Consider the following 11,064-nt stretch of genomic DNA (forward strand, 5'->3'; position numbering starts at 1 on the left):
TATAAAAACTTGGGAAGTAAGGGAGAGATGAGTGGGAAGAGACAAGAAGGGAGAGAGAAATGTTAAGGGAATCATTTTGGAAACTAAGGGAGAAGGGGGTTTCTCCCAAAAGGGAAGCGGGTTTCTAATATTTTCAAAGCAAGTTTCCTAAAGCTTTCCCTCCTTTCAATGAAACAAAGAATTTTTTGCTTCAAGAGAAGCGAGCTTCCCCATGTAGCAACAAGCTTCCGGTAACTATGCTCCAAACCACATGACAATCTTACATGATATATGTCAATGAGGCCTAAATTCAGACATGAAGATTTTTGTTGGTTAGAAGCATAGTCACAAATAACAGCATTATTTTGAATATTTTTAGAAATTTTTTTTTTGTGATAGTGCCCACCCACCTCACAGATCCTAGCTTTAGTCACAGTCATGCTAGCATGAACTCGTATTGAGATCAGATAACCTTGCTCAGCTAGTAGCTGGCATCACCTTTCCACACTTGGAAGAATGATTCATACTGGATTTTGACTCCTACTCCCACCTCTAACGAGGAAGAGATCTAACACAATTCATAATTTAATATGAAATCTCAATTCATAATTTAATATAATGAATAAGTTGAAATATTTCCAATACTTTAACTATTCCGAGAATATCCTGATTTTATCACAATATTAATGTCATATTTATCCTATTTAATGCTTTTCTTATTTTTATAAAATTTCCAATGTTTTAAAACTTTTATCCGATGCCAATAATTTCCTGAGGTAGATCAACTTCTTTTAATTTATCTTGAGAACTCGCTACACCCCAGAAAATCCCAAGAACAGGATGGAATAGGAAAAGGAGCCAAACGGCATTTGGATCAGAAAACAAACACTGGATCAGTGGATCTTGTCCCGTTAATTCAAAAAAACCACAAATGACAAGTGAGGGGCATGTTGGTCATAAAAATTGAATTTTGGGGAGATGTTGGTCAATCCGTATTTTTTTTTCAAATTTTTCTCTGTTGCTCAACGGTCATATTATACTATCCGTTACATCCGGAGTGGCAGCACGATCCCCAGGGCCGGGCCCCACACGTGACGACCGACCGCAGGAACCCAGGAACCAGGTCTCTGAGGAAATGACCAAAACACCCTCTGTTATCGACAACGCGTACACGCGTCTGGTTTTAATTTTTTTTAAAGGCAAGCTGTTGTTAGGTAGACTCTTACGTCAACAACCGACGCTCCATGTGACAGAGGGATTCGATCCTGGGACTTCAGCTTGACACGAGTCCGCTTACCACATGGGATACCACCTGGGTGGTAGGTGTCTGATTCCTTCCTACCCTTTCATCACCCCAATGTAAACATGGTTAACTGCCAGATTAAATAATTAAACTATTAAATTACCTGATTTAAGTAAATTTATGCCACGTGCGTACCTGAGTCAGTAATTTTCTTTTTAAGGAAAAAAAAATTAGAGAAACGTTAGTCAGTGTTTTTTTTCCTATGACGAGGGACGATCGCAGAGAACCGGGTCATTTAATAGAAAATAAACCCTGGGTAAGATCACAGATACAAATGCAATTAGTGGATAATTTGTTTTTTGGATAATCTAAGGAAAAAAAAACGATCACCCACTGCACCATGGCTAGCCTCCGGTTGGTAAAACCCTTAGGGTCCTCCCTGCCCACTACCGGGGAGTACACCAGCTTCAACCTTGCGACAAGGGACTCCACCCGTGGGTTTGGAACTTGTGACGTCCTGTCAACTTAGTGACATTCACCAGTCGTCCCTACCAAATGAGCAGAGCCATTGCGAGACTTATCAATAGTTAAGAAGAGAAAAATGAGAAGACAGGTCAGAATGGTAGATTCTGTAGTTAGAGCTAGATGCATTTAAATAGAGATCCATATTGTGATTTGGACCATGATCAACTCATGCAATTGAAATGTCAAGCTCAAATTGGCAAGCTTACAAGGGCTCATTGGATCGGGTTAAAGCATTCAAGTTGAAGGATGTCATGAATTCGATGCTTGATGTGCCTATATTTTGGTTTAAAGGCAGAACCGGCAGATTCCGGCGATCTCTCAAGCACCACCACCTGAATTGAGGTTTCTCCTTGGAAACTATAAAAACAAGAAGTTCAAATCAATTAAGATTTTTTTTCTTTTCTAGCACTTGCACTAGGAAAGGTAGTTGCATCGTCATAGCAGCACCAAAAATCTAAACTATACTAACAAGTTTAAAAAAGTCAAAAGGTTATTTTAAAGTATACGTTTTGCAATTGATAAAAAGAAACACATAAATCAACATTAATGTCATTTTAAAAAATACCAAATCAAAACACTAATTTTTACAAACTTCAAAAATTATGCATTTATGCTAATTGATAAAACAACCTTTAAAAATATCAAAATCAAACGATCACTGCTATTTATTCATGGTTTCATGCTAATGGTAATTGACAAAAAAAAAATATAACTATAACTAAATACTTATGCCATTTTACAAAAAACCAAATAAGAACCTTAAATCCTACCAAACATCATTTATATATAAGCTAATTAAAAAAAAAAGTTAAAATTCTAACTAAAATAAAAAAAAGTGAAATCATGTTTAATGTTGATTAAAAAACACAAAAATGCTTAATTAAATATTCATCTCATTTAAAAAACAAAAATAAAAAAATATAAATCTTATTAAAAAAACACAAAAAACTCTAAAACCTAATTAAATATTCATGTTATTTAAAATCACATATTTGATATTTACGATGTGGGTTTGTGGAGTCAAACCAAGGTGGTGCCCACCCTAACTCGGGACTCTCATGAGATTTCTAGGTCCATACCCCTTGAGGGATTTTTGGGTCAAGGTGAGCAAAGTAGCTCTACCTCTGAACAGATGCTTCTCATGACCGTAGAACTTTGCTCATTATGAAGCTCGACCAAAAGGCATGGATCATGTGTTGCTTTTTATGCTTCCAATACCTCACTGAATTAAAAAATTACTTTTCTTAACATGCAATCGAACTTTACATGTTGGGATATACTCTTCAGGCGTGTTTGATAATGTCTCATGAGAGTCAGATTCTCATGGAAATGAAAGAATGAATCTCATTGGTATTAGAGCCTAATCAAACATAAGAAAATGAGTGGTGAGGAACCGACTGTCATTGCAAAAGCTTTTGCAAATGAGAATAGTTTTCTCATGTACATGGGAATTAGAATCATAAGGCTCCTTTTGTTATTCTGATTCATATGACTTCAAATTAAAATTTGATTTGGAGTCGCATGTAGCCCAACAAACCAAACTTACCCGAAGATCCATGTCAAAAGATTTTTTTTTTTCTGAATTATTTTTTATAACATCTATATGTATGTCGCAAATTTAAAAAATGCATTCGAGTAAAACTACATGTTTTATCTTTTTGTTTTATGACGAGGAACCCTAACCGAAGGGAGGAAACCCCAAAGTGGTGCCGCACGACCACCCTGCATTATGTGGCTCACCTTTAAAAGCTAGGAACACACCCATGCACCAGCAGAATTTGAACAGACCCCTTCATCTAAGCAACCTCACAACCACCCCATTGACCACATGAACGACCCCTACGGTAGCTAAATATCTGGATCCAGTAGCTAAATATCTGATCCTAACCCAATGGTGATATGACACTTTTCTCCTTTTACTTCTTGATGATTTACATGTGCATGTCATACCAATAATGGATCCATATCCAAGTTTAAACAAGAAAACTAGCTTCAGGCTCAAGAGGCTTTGGATCCTAGCCGAACCAATAAGTTGACCCACTAGACAAGCCAAGGCTCAGTCTGGATCTTATGGAGCCAAAAAACTTCGAACCCTGTTGCCACTCTATTCACAGATGCTTAAGCTACAATTCAAGGCATTCATCTTGATACCAGCAAACATGCTTAAATTAAGTTCATGGTTGAAGTGTTTGGCTTACAAGCAATGAGTTTAGAGTTCAAATCCTATTGCTTACAACTTTGAAACAATGTATTTATTTTGTAAATGAGCCAGCTTGAGTTTGGCCCAAATTGTATTATTGTTAACTTTGAAACATGTATTTTTTATAAATGAACCAGTAGGAGGTCGACTCTGTTCTCCACAACAATGAGCCGAGCTTGAGCACCCTTTGTTTGGTTCATTCACCAGCCCCTGAAGCAAGGCATATGGATGGATGTAAATGGGTTGGGCGCAGGCAGGGGCGTAGCTAGGGGGGCAGGACTGGGCTGTAGCCCAGTCCTGCCTCCCCAAACAGTTAATTTTTTTTTTTTTTAAAAGCCCAGTCCTAGCCCTGCCCTGATTCCATATGAAATAGATTTTTATCCATTTTTTAGCCCAGCCCTGACTGCAGCAAATAGTTTGATTTGTCCATATGAAATAGATTTTTATTAATAATTGTAGCCATTTTTATTTTATCTCAAAAAAAAATTTTTTCGGGGGCGCTGCCCCCGAACCCCCAACTATTACACAAATACAATTTTTTTTTCTACACCCCTGTTTGCTCCCCCCTCACATGAATCCTAGCTACGCCCCTGGGCGCAGGCCAGATCTAGGCATTACCGAGTTTGACTTAATCAGATTCAGATGAAAGAAGATAAAACCAAACCTGAAGCTGACTAGCATAAAACCTGGTATTTACACATAATCTGTTCATGTTTTTAGTCAGATTCGGGTTCGGGTTTGCATGCAAAACTTAATACCAAACCCAAATCCGAATATTAATTGGAACTAGATTTGGCTACCAACCAAATAACTGGATTCTAATTTGGATTGGATGTCAGATTACATCTGACCCGTTAACATCCCTAGCTTCCCCACTTGATATACATTTTTTTATTTAATTTTATAATAGAAAAGTTGGTGGACTGACCTGGTGGGATTCAAAATAAGATACCCCTCAATTATGATGGAGCGACTTTACTATCCAGCTATTGCATTCGACCCCGTATGCATGTTCTCATGTTCACCTACCTATTAAACAAATGAAAAACGGTCCCATTACCAAAAGCTCGGCATTTCAGTGGGCTGGATTCCGGTGATGGATCTGGACCTATATCCGATTAATATCAGGGATCAATGTCCAAGAATTCAGATTCCAGTTCGTATCAAATAGAAGCAAATCTTTGACATAGATGGATATTTCACATATGAAAAATAAGCAGTCAGGATTATGTGGACCTGGGCCCTAGATATTCCGGTCTGCATCCAAAGTAGATATCACCAGGCTCCATGACATGAGTCAGGTTCGTCTTTTCAGTAGGTATTTCAGTACTCTTATATATGGCAAATATCTTGAGATAGCCCACGAGGGCTCCACTCATCTGGTAGGGGGCACTTGTGAACGTCACCAAGTGGACATGACATCACAAGTTCAAAACCCACGGATGGTGTCCTTTGCTGCAAGGTTAAAGCTAGGAGTACTCTCCGATGGGGGGGGGGGGGGGGGGGGTGAGGAGGTTTTAGTTCATGTGTCTAATAGAAACCCAAGGGTTTCTTGTTCCACTTTTCACCTTCAATATAAGTAGAATGTTTGGATGAAATGAAATAGTTGGATGACTAGGTGGCGTTATCGTAACTAAGGGGTCTTGAGTTCGAATTCTACAAGGGTTTCCAGCCTATGAGCAAAAAAAAAACCTTGATTTGAGAGTCTTGCATGACCATTTTGACCCCCTCAACTCTAGTAGGGGCATAGGCGGAGCTTGGGGGTGGGGTGGGGGGGGGCGCAGAACTGGGCTGTAGCCCAGTCCTGCCTCCCGGCCCAGTTTAAAAAAATAAATAAATAAAAAGCCCAGTCCTGATTCCATATGAAATAGATTTTTATCCATTTTTGTAGCCCAGCCCAGCCCTGACTGCAGCAAATAGTTTGATTTGTCCATATGAAATAGATTTTTATTAATAATTATAGCCATTTTTTATTTTATCTCAAAAAAAATCGGGGGTGCTGCCCCTCAAACCAGACTATCACACATTTTTTTTTTTGCTACACCCCTGTTTGCCACCCCCCTCACATGAATCCTGGCTACGCCCTTGAGTGGGGGTGCACCCAGTCTCAGACCTTATGGCAAAAGGGGTTCTTGAATTTTGATCTATGACATCCCTTCAGCTTTGGTAGCGTTCACAAGTCACCCCTACCAAATGAGTAGAGCCCTCATAGATTGCAATAAACATCATGTAATTTCGTTAGCAATTATTTCCTTTTTTTTATCTCGCCGGCAAATTTGTTATGCCTTAAGTGCCTTCCACCTACATTTAGGGTCTATTTGCTATCGGATAGACGGGATGGAATAATGTGCTTTTATGCATTTTAAGAAGTGACAGCTGCCAAATCCATTCTTTAGTGTAAATACAAAGGAGAAAGGGCCTCACTTCCCATCACAGCTACTAGATTCCAAACGGGACTACCAAGGTAGTTTGACCAAGATTTTACAAATGCCCATCCCAGCTACCACATTCCAAACAGGCCCTTAGGGTTGCAATCAAGTAAGATTTAGGAAAGAGCTTTTGCAAATTTTGACAGTCCCCAACTCTGAACCTATGTCACATGGGTGCGGGTGCGACACGGGTGTGGCGCAATTCCAAAAAATTTGGACACGGGGACTCGGCTATATATATATATATATATATATATATATATATATATATATATATATATATATATTTAAATATATATAACAATAAATTAACACATAAAGATTGTAAATTTTAAAGCAAAAATAAAAAAGCAATTCTTAACAACATAAACTTACCAAAATATAACACATAAAGAAGCTTGTGAGTGTGATAAACAACAAAACTTATCATAAATCTGCCTCATCGTCTGAATTAGATGAAAGAACAGGATCGAGGTAGTCCATGTTGAGAGTGTGTAAATTATGTTCTCCCTCCAAGTCAAAATCTTCTGGATTTACATCTCAATTCTTGGATGGTCCACAACTGCATCAAAAAATGACTATATTAGTGTCTAACTTAAAACTTTGAATACAAATATTTAAATACAAACTTTGAATACAAAGAAAAAAAAGTACCTATACTTTTCTTTGGTGCAGTGAGAAATTAATCGTAGATTTGAGTGAACATAAACCAAATCCTCTGCTCTTTTACTAGCGAGTTTGTTTCTTTTAATGTTGTGAATTTGAGCATATGTACTACAATTTCTTTCACAATAAGATGATGTAGCAAGTTGGGATAACAACTTCATTGCAAGATGTTGCAGATTTGGTGTCTCTGATCCATATGTTGCCCACCAATTAAGGGGATCTTCCTCGTCCCTTGCCACAAGTGCTGCTAAAGAATCAAGTTTTCCAGTAGAAAACTTGTCAAACTCACTATTTATAACCTTAAACATGTGAGGATCATTAAAAAGTTTTTCCAAATATATCATTCTATTTCTTGATATCTCAAGATCTTCATTTGGAGAAACACGACCAACACCTGATGTCAACCATTTTTTTGCATAGTATTTTGGATTGAGAGAGCATGCCATGAAATGCAAAGGTGTATTGCTTTTATCCCATCTTCTCACTAAAACTGAATGTACATAATTGTAAAATTCTGAATCATCAAGTGCAATATCTTTCTTCTCATGTTTAAAAATGATACTTTGAACTTTTTCAATCATATTGTCCCACATTTCATAAATTCTATGAAGCATGGGTACATCTCTGTCAACTTCTCTCAACATTTCCCAAATAGGCTTTGTAAATTCAACAAAATATGTAATTTTATCCCACCAAAAATCATCACAGATGCATTTCTTGATAGCTTGAGCCTTGACATCATTTTCAGTATGATAAAAATCTCAATCTTGATCAGCCACCATCATCATTAATGCATTCTTGAGTTGTTTAATTCTTTTTATCATAACAATGAGAGAAGCAAAACGAGTTTCAGCAACTTTCAGTAACTTGAGATCAGAATGCCTATTAAATATAGAAAGGGCATGATGATGGTTTACAACAAAATTTCTAATATTTCGAACATCATGCTCTATTTTCTCAATCCATAAGCACATTTCATGTGCATGTGCATCATCTTTTGATGGATTGCATATACTCTTAAGTGTCAAATTTAAACTGTGTGCTGCACGAGGAGTCCAAAAAATATATGAATATGTATCTTCACTTGCCAAATTCATTCTTGCACGACTGCAAACTGGAGCATTGTCAGTAATGATTTTCACCACACTTTCTTCACCCACTTCTTTTATCACTTCGACAAATAATCTCTTTAAATATTAGCATCTTTATACTCTCCAGATGCATCAACAGTCTTCAAAAAGATTGGCCCATTAAGTGAGTAAGCAATGAAGTTTATCAATGGTCGCCTTTGTATATCAGTCCACCCATCAGAAACAATCGACACTCTATGTCGTTTCCATGCAAATTTTTGGGTCTCTAACAAGTCTTCAATTCTATTTTTTCCTCTGCAAGAATGATTGTTCTTAGTTTTTCTGAACTAGGAGGCACATAACCACTCAAATTGCAATTAGCCAAAGATGTAATCATATCTTTCCAGTATGGACTTCTAGCTACATTAAAAGGAATTGAGCTTGAGTAAAAGAATCGACCAATCTTTTTATCAATTTCTGCTCTTGCCATGTTTTTGAATGACGCTTGTATTGTTTTATTGTTTTCCGTCTTTCTTTTCTTTAAAAGCTCTTCTTGTATATCACTAGCAGTAGGAAAAGACAAATTAATCGAATCGCTTCTCATCTCTGCAATTTTCTTCTTTTCATCTTTCTCTTGTTCTTTTTTTAATTGCTTTAACATGTATTTGTCAACCTCAGAACATGCCCTAATTCCTTGACCACGAATATGCAAAAGATGTGCTTTCACACGCGTATAAGAACCTGTGAAAACAGTCTTACATAGATTACAATGAAACTGCACATTCCCACCACCACCACTACTAGCTTTTACCCCTTTTGTCACAAGCCTCCAAAGTGGTTGAGAAACTTCTAATTTAGAGTTAGAACTTGAACCAAATGTATTGACATTACCGCTAGAACTCGCCATTATATCTGAAAAGTGAAAACTGAAAAGAAAATAAGTAAATAAAATAAAGTTAATAAACACTTTAAAATAATAGTAATAGAAGCTTCAGGTTCGTCCCCCCTGTGCAAATTAGGTTCAAACCAGACCCTCCTCTGCAAACCAGGTTCGAGATAGGGGGCATGCCCCCTATTTAACGCAAAAAGGAGGGTCAGGGCAAGCCCCTGTTGAACCTTATCCGTGCCAGGGGCTTCGCCCTTGCCAAAAAGCCAAAGGTAGTAGGGGAAACGAGGAGGGGTCGAGCCGCTCCTCATTTTCCTTTTGTTCGACAGGGGTAAGAAGGAGTGGGGGAAGGAGGGGGCTCGGCTGATAAGTCGAGCCTTGCCACGCCGGCTAGAAGGGAAACGAGGGGCCGAGCCCCTCTTCTGTGAATTGAAGGCAAAGGGAGGGGTCGAGCCCCTCTTCTGTGAGCAGAGGGTGCAGGGAGCCCCCCCCCCCCCCCCCCCCCCCTCCCTGCACCCTCTGCTCGCAGAAGAGGGGCTCGGCCCCTCCCTTTGCCTTTGATTCACAGAAGAGGGGCTCGGCCCCTCATTTCCCTTCTATCTGGTGTGGCAAGGCTCGACCTATCAGCCGAGCCCCCTCCTTCCCCCACTCCTTCTTACCCCTGCCGAACAAAAGGAAAATGAGGAGGGGCTCAGCCCCTCCTTGTTTCCCCTGTTGTTTGGCGGGGCAAGGATCAGCCTGTCAGTCGAGCCCCCTCCTTCCTCCACTCCTACTTCTTACCCCTGTGATAAAAGGGAAACAAGGAGGGGCTGAGCCTTTCCTCTATGAATCGGAGGCACAGGGAGGGGCTGAGCCCCTCTTCTGCGAGCAGAGGGTGCAGGGAGGGGGGGCAAGCCCCTCTTCTACGAGCAGAGGGTGCAGGAAGGGGGGGCGAGCCCCTCTTCTGCGAGCAGAGAGTGCAGGAAGGGGGGGCGAGCCCCTCTTCTGCGAGCAGAGGGTACGGGGGGGGGGGGGGGGGGGGGGGCTGCCTGACATAAGTGAAACGAGGAGGGGCCAAGCCCCTCCTTTGTGAATAGGAGTCACAGAGAGGGACCGAGCCCCTCTTCGGAGAGCAGAGGGTGCAAGGAGGGAGGTTGCGAGCAGAGGGTGCAGGAGGGTCGATCGACATACTTGTTGAGTGTTGACGGTGGGGGAGACGGTGGTTGCCTGTGCGTACCGTCACCGGAGTCTGGATCGCCGACGTGGGTGTAGGAGAAAGCTGCAGGGGCTGACGGAAAAAGACAAAATTGAGAGGGTAAGCCCCTCCCCCTGTCGATAAACCCCTTTTAGGGTTTGACTGCAAAAGAAATTTGGATCTGGATTGGGTCTGGACCCGACCCGGATCCAAAACGTAATTTAAAAATCAAAATGGACATTTTTGGACTCGGTCAAAGTTGACCGAGTCCAAAATGTGGACGGACTCGGCCTCGACTCGTTGACCGAGTCCGACTCGGCGTTGACCGAGTCCGACTCGATGTTGACCGAGTCCGACTCGATGTTGACCGAGTCTGAAGCCGCACCTGAGTCCGCACCCGTGTCGGGGCATGTCGACTCGGGTGCGACACCTCCTTAGCCGAGTCCGTGTGACATAGCTCTGAACCAATCAGACTCGCCAATACATTTTGAGATCCGAAATCCCAACCGTTGGAATCTCTACCTATGGCAGCAGCAAATAGAACGTTAGCTTTGGAAAACTAGGTATGACTATCCCCACATTGAACACCATGTCCTCACATTTAGTTAAGGTAGGACAAATTGCTTTTTTATTCGACTTCTCCATGTAGCGTGTTAGTTCAACAACCTTTTACCTTAGACAAAGAGCAATAAAGCCCAGTTGCCAACTTTTGACAGAGTTTCAAACACCTGGCGAGATGGATCTGCTTCAATCATTAAAACTGAAAGGCTTTCATGAAGTGCATCCTTGGCCTTAAGGTCAAAGTTAGGAGAAGCTATCCTTGATGAACTGCGCCAGTAAAAGCTTTTTTTCTTATAGTGTTCTCGTAGTGTTTTACACTGTGAATACAGAA

Source organism: Nuphar pumila, chromosome 2 (assembly GCF_984573655.1).
Source record: "Nuphar pumila chromosome 2, dmNupPumi1.hap1.1, whole genome shotgun sequence".
NCBI lineage: Eukaryota > Viridiplantae > Streptophyta > Magnoliopsida > Nymphaeales > Nymphaeaceae > Nuphar > Nuphar pumila.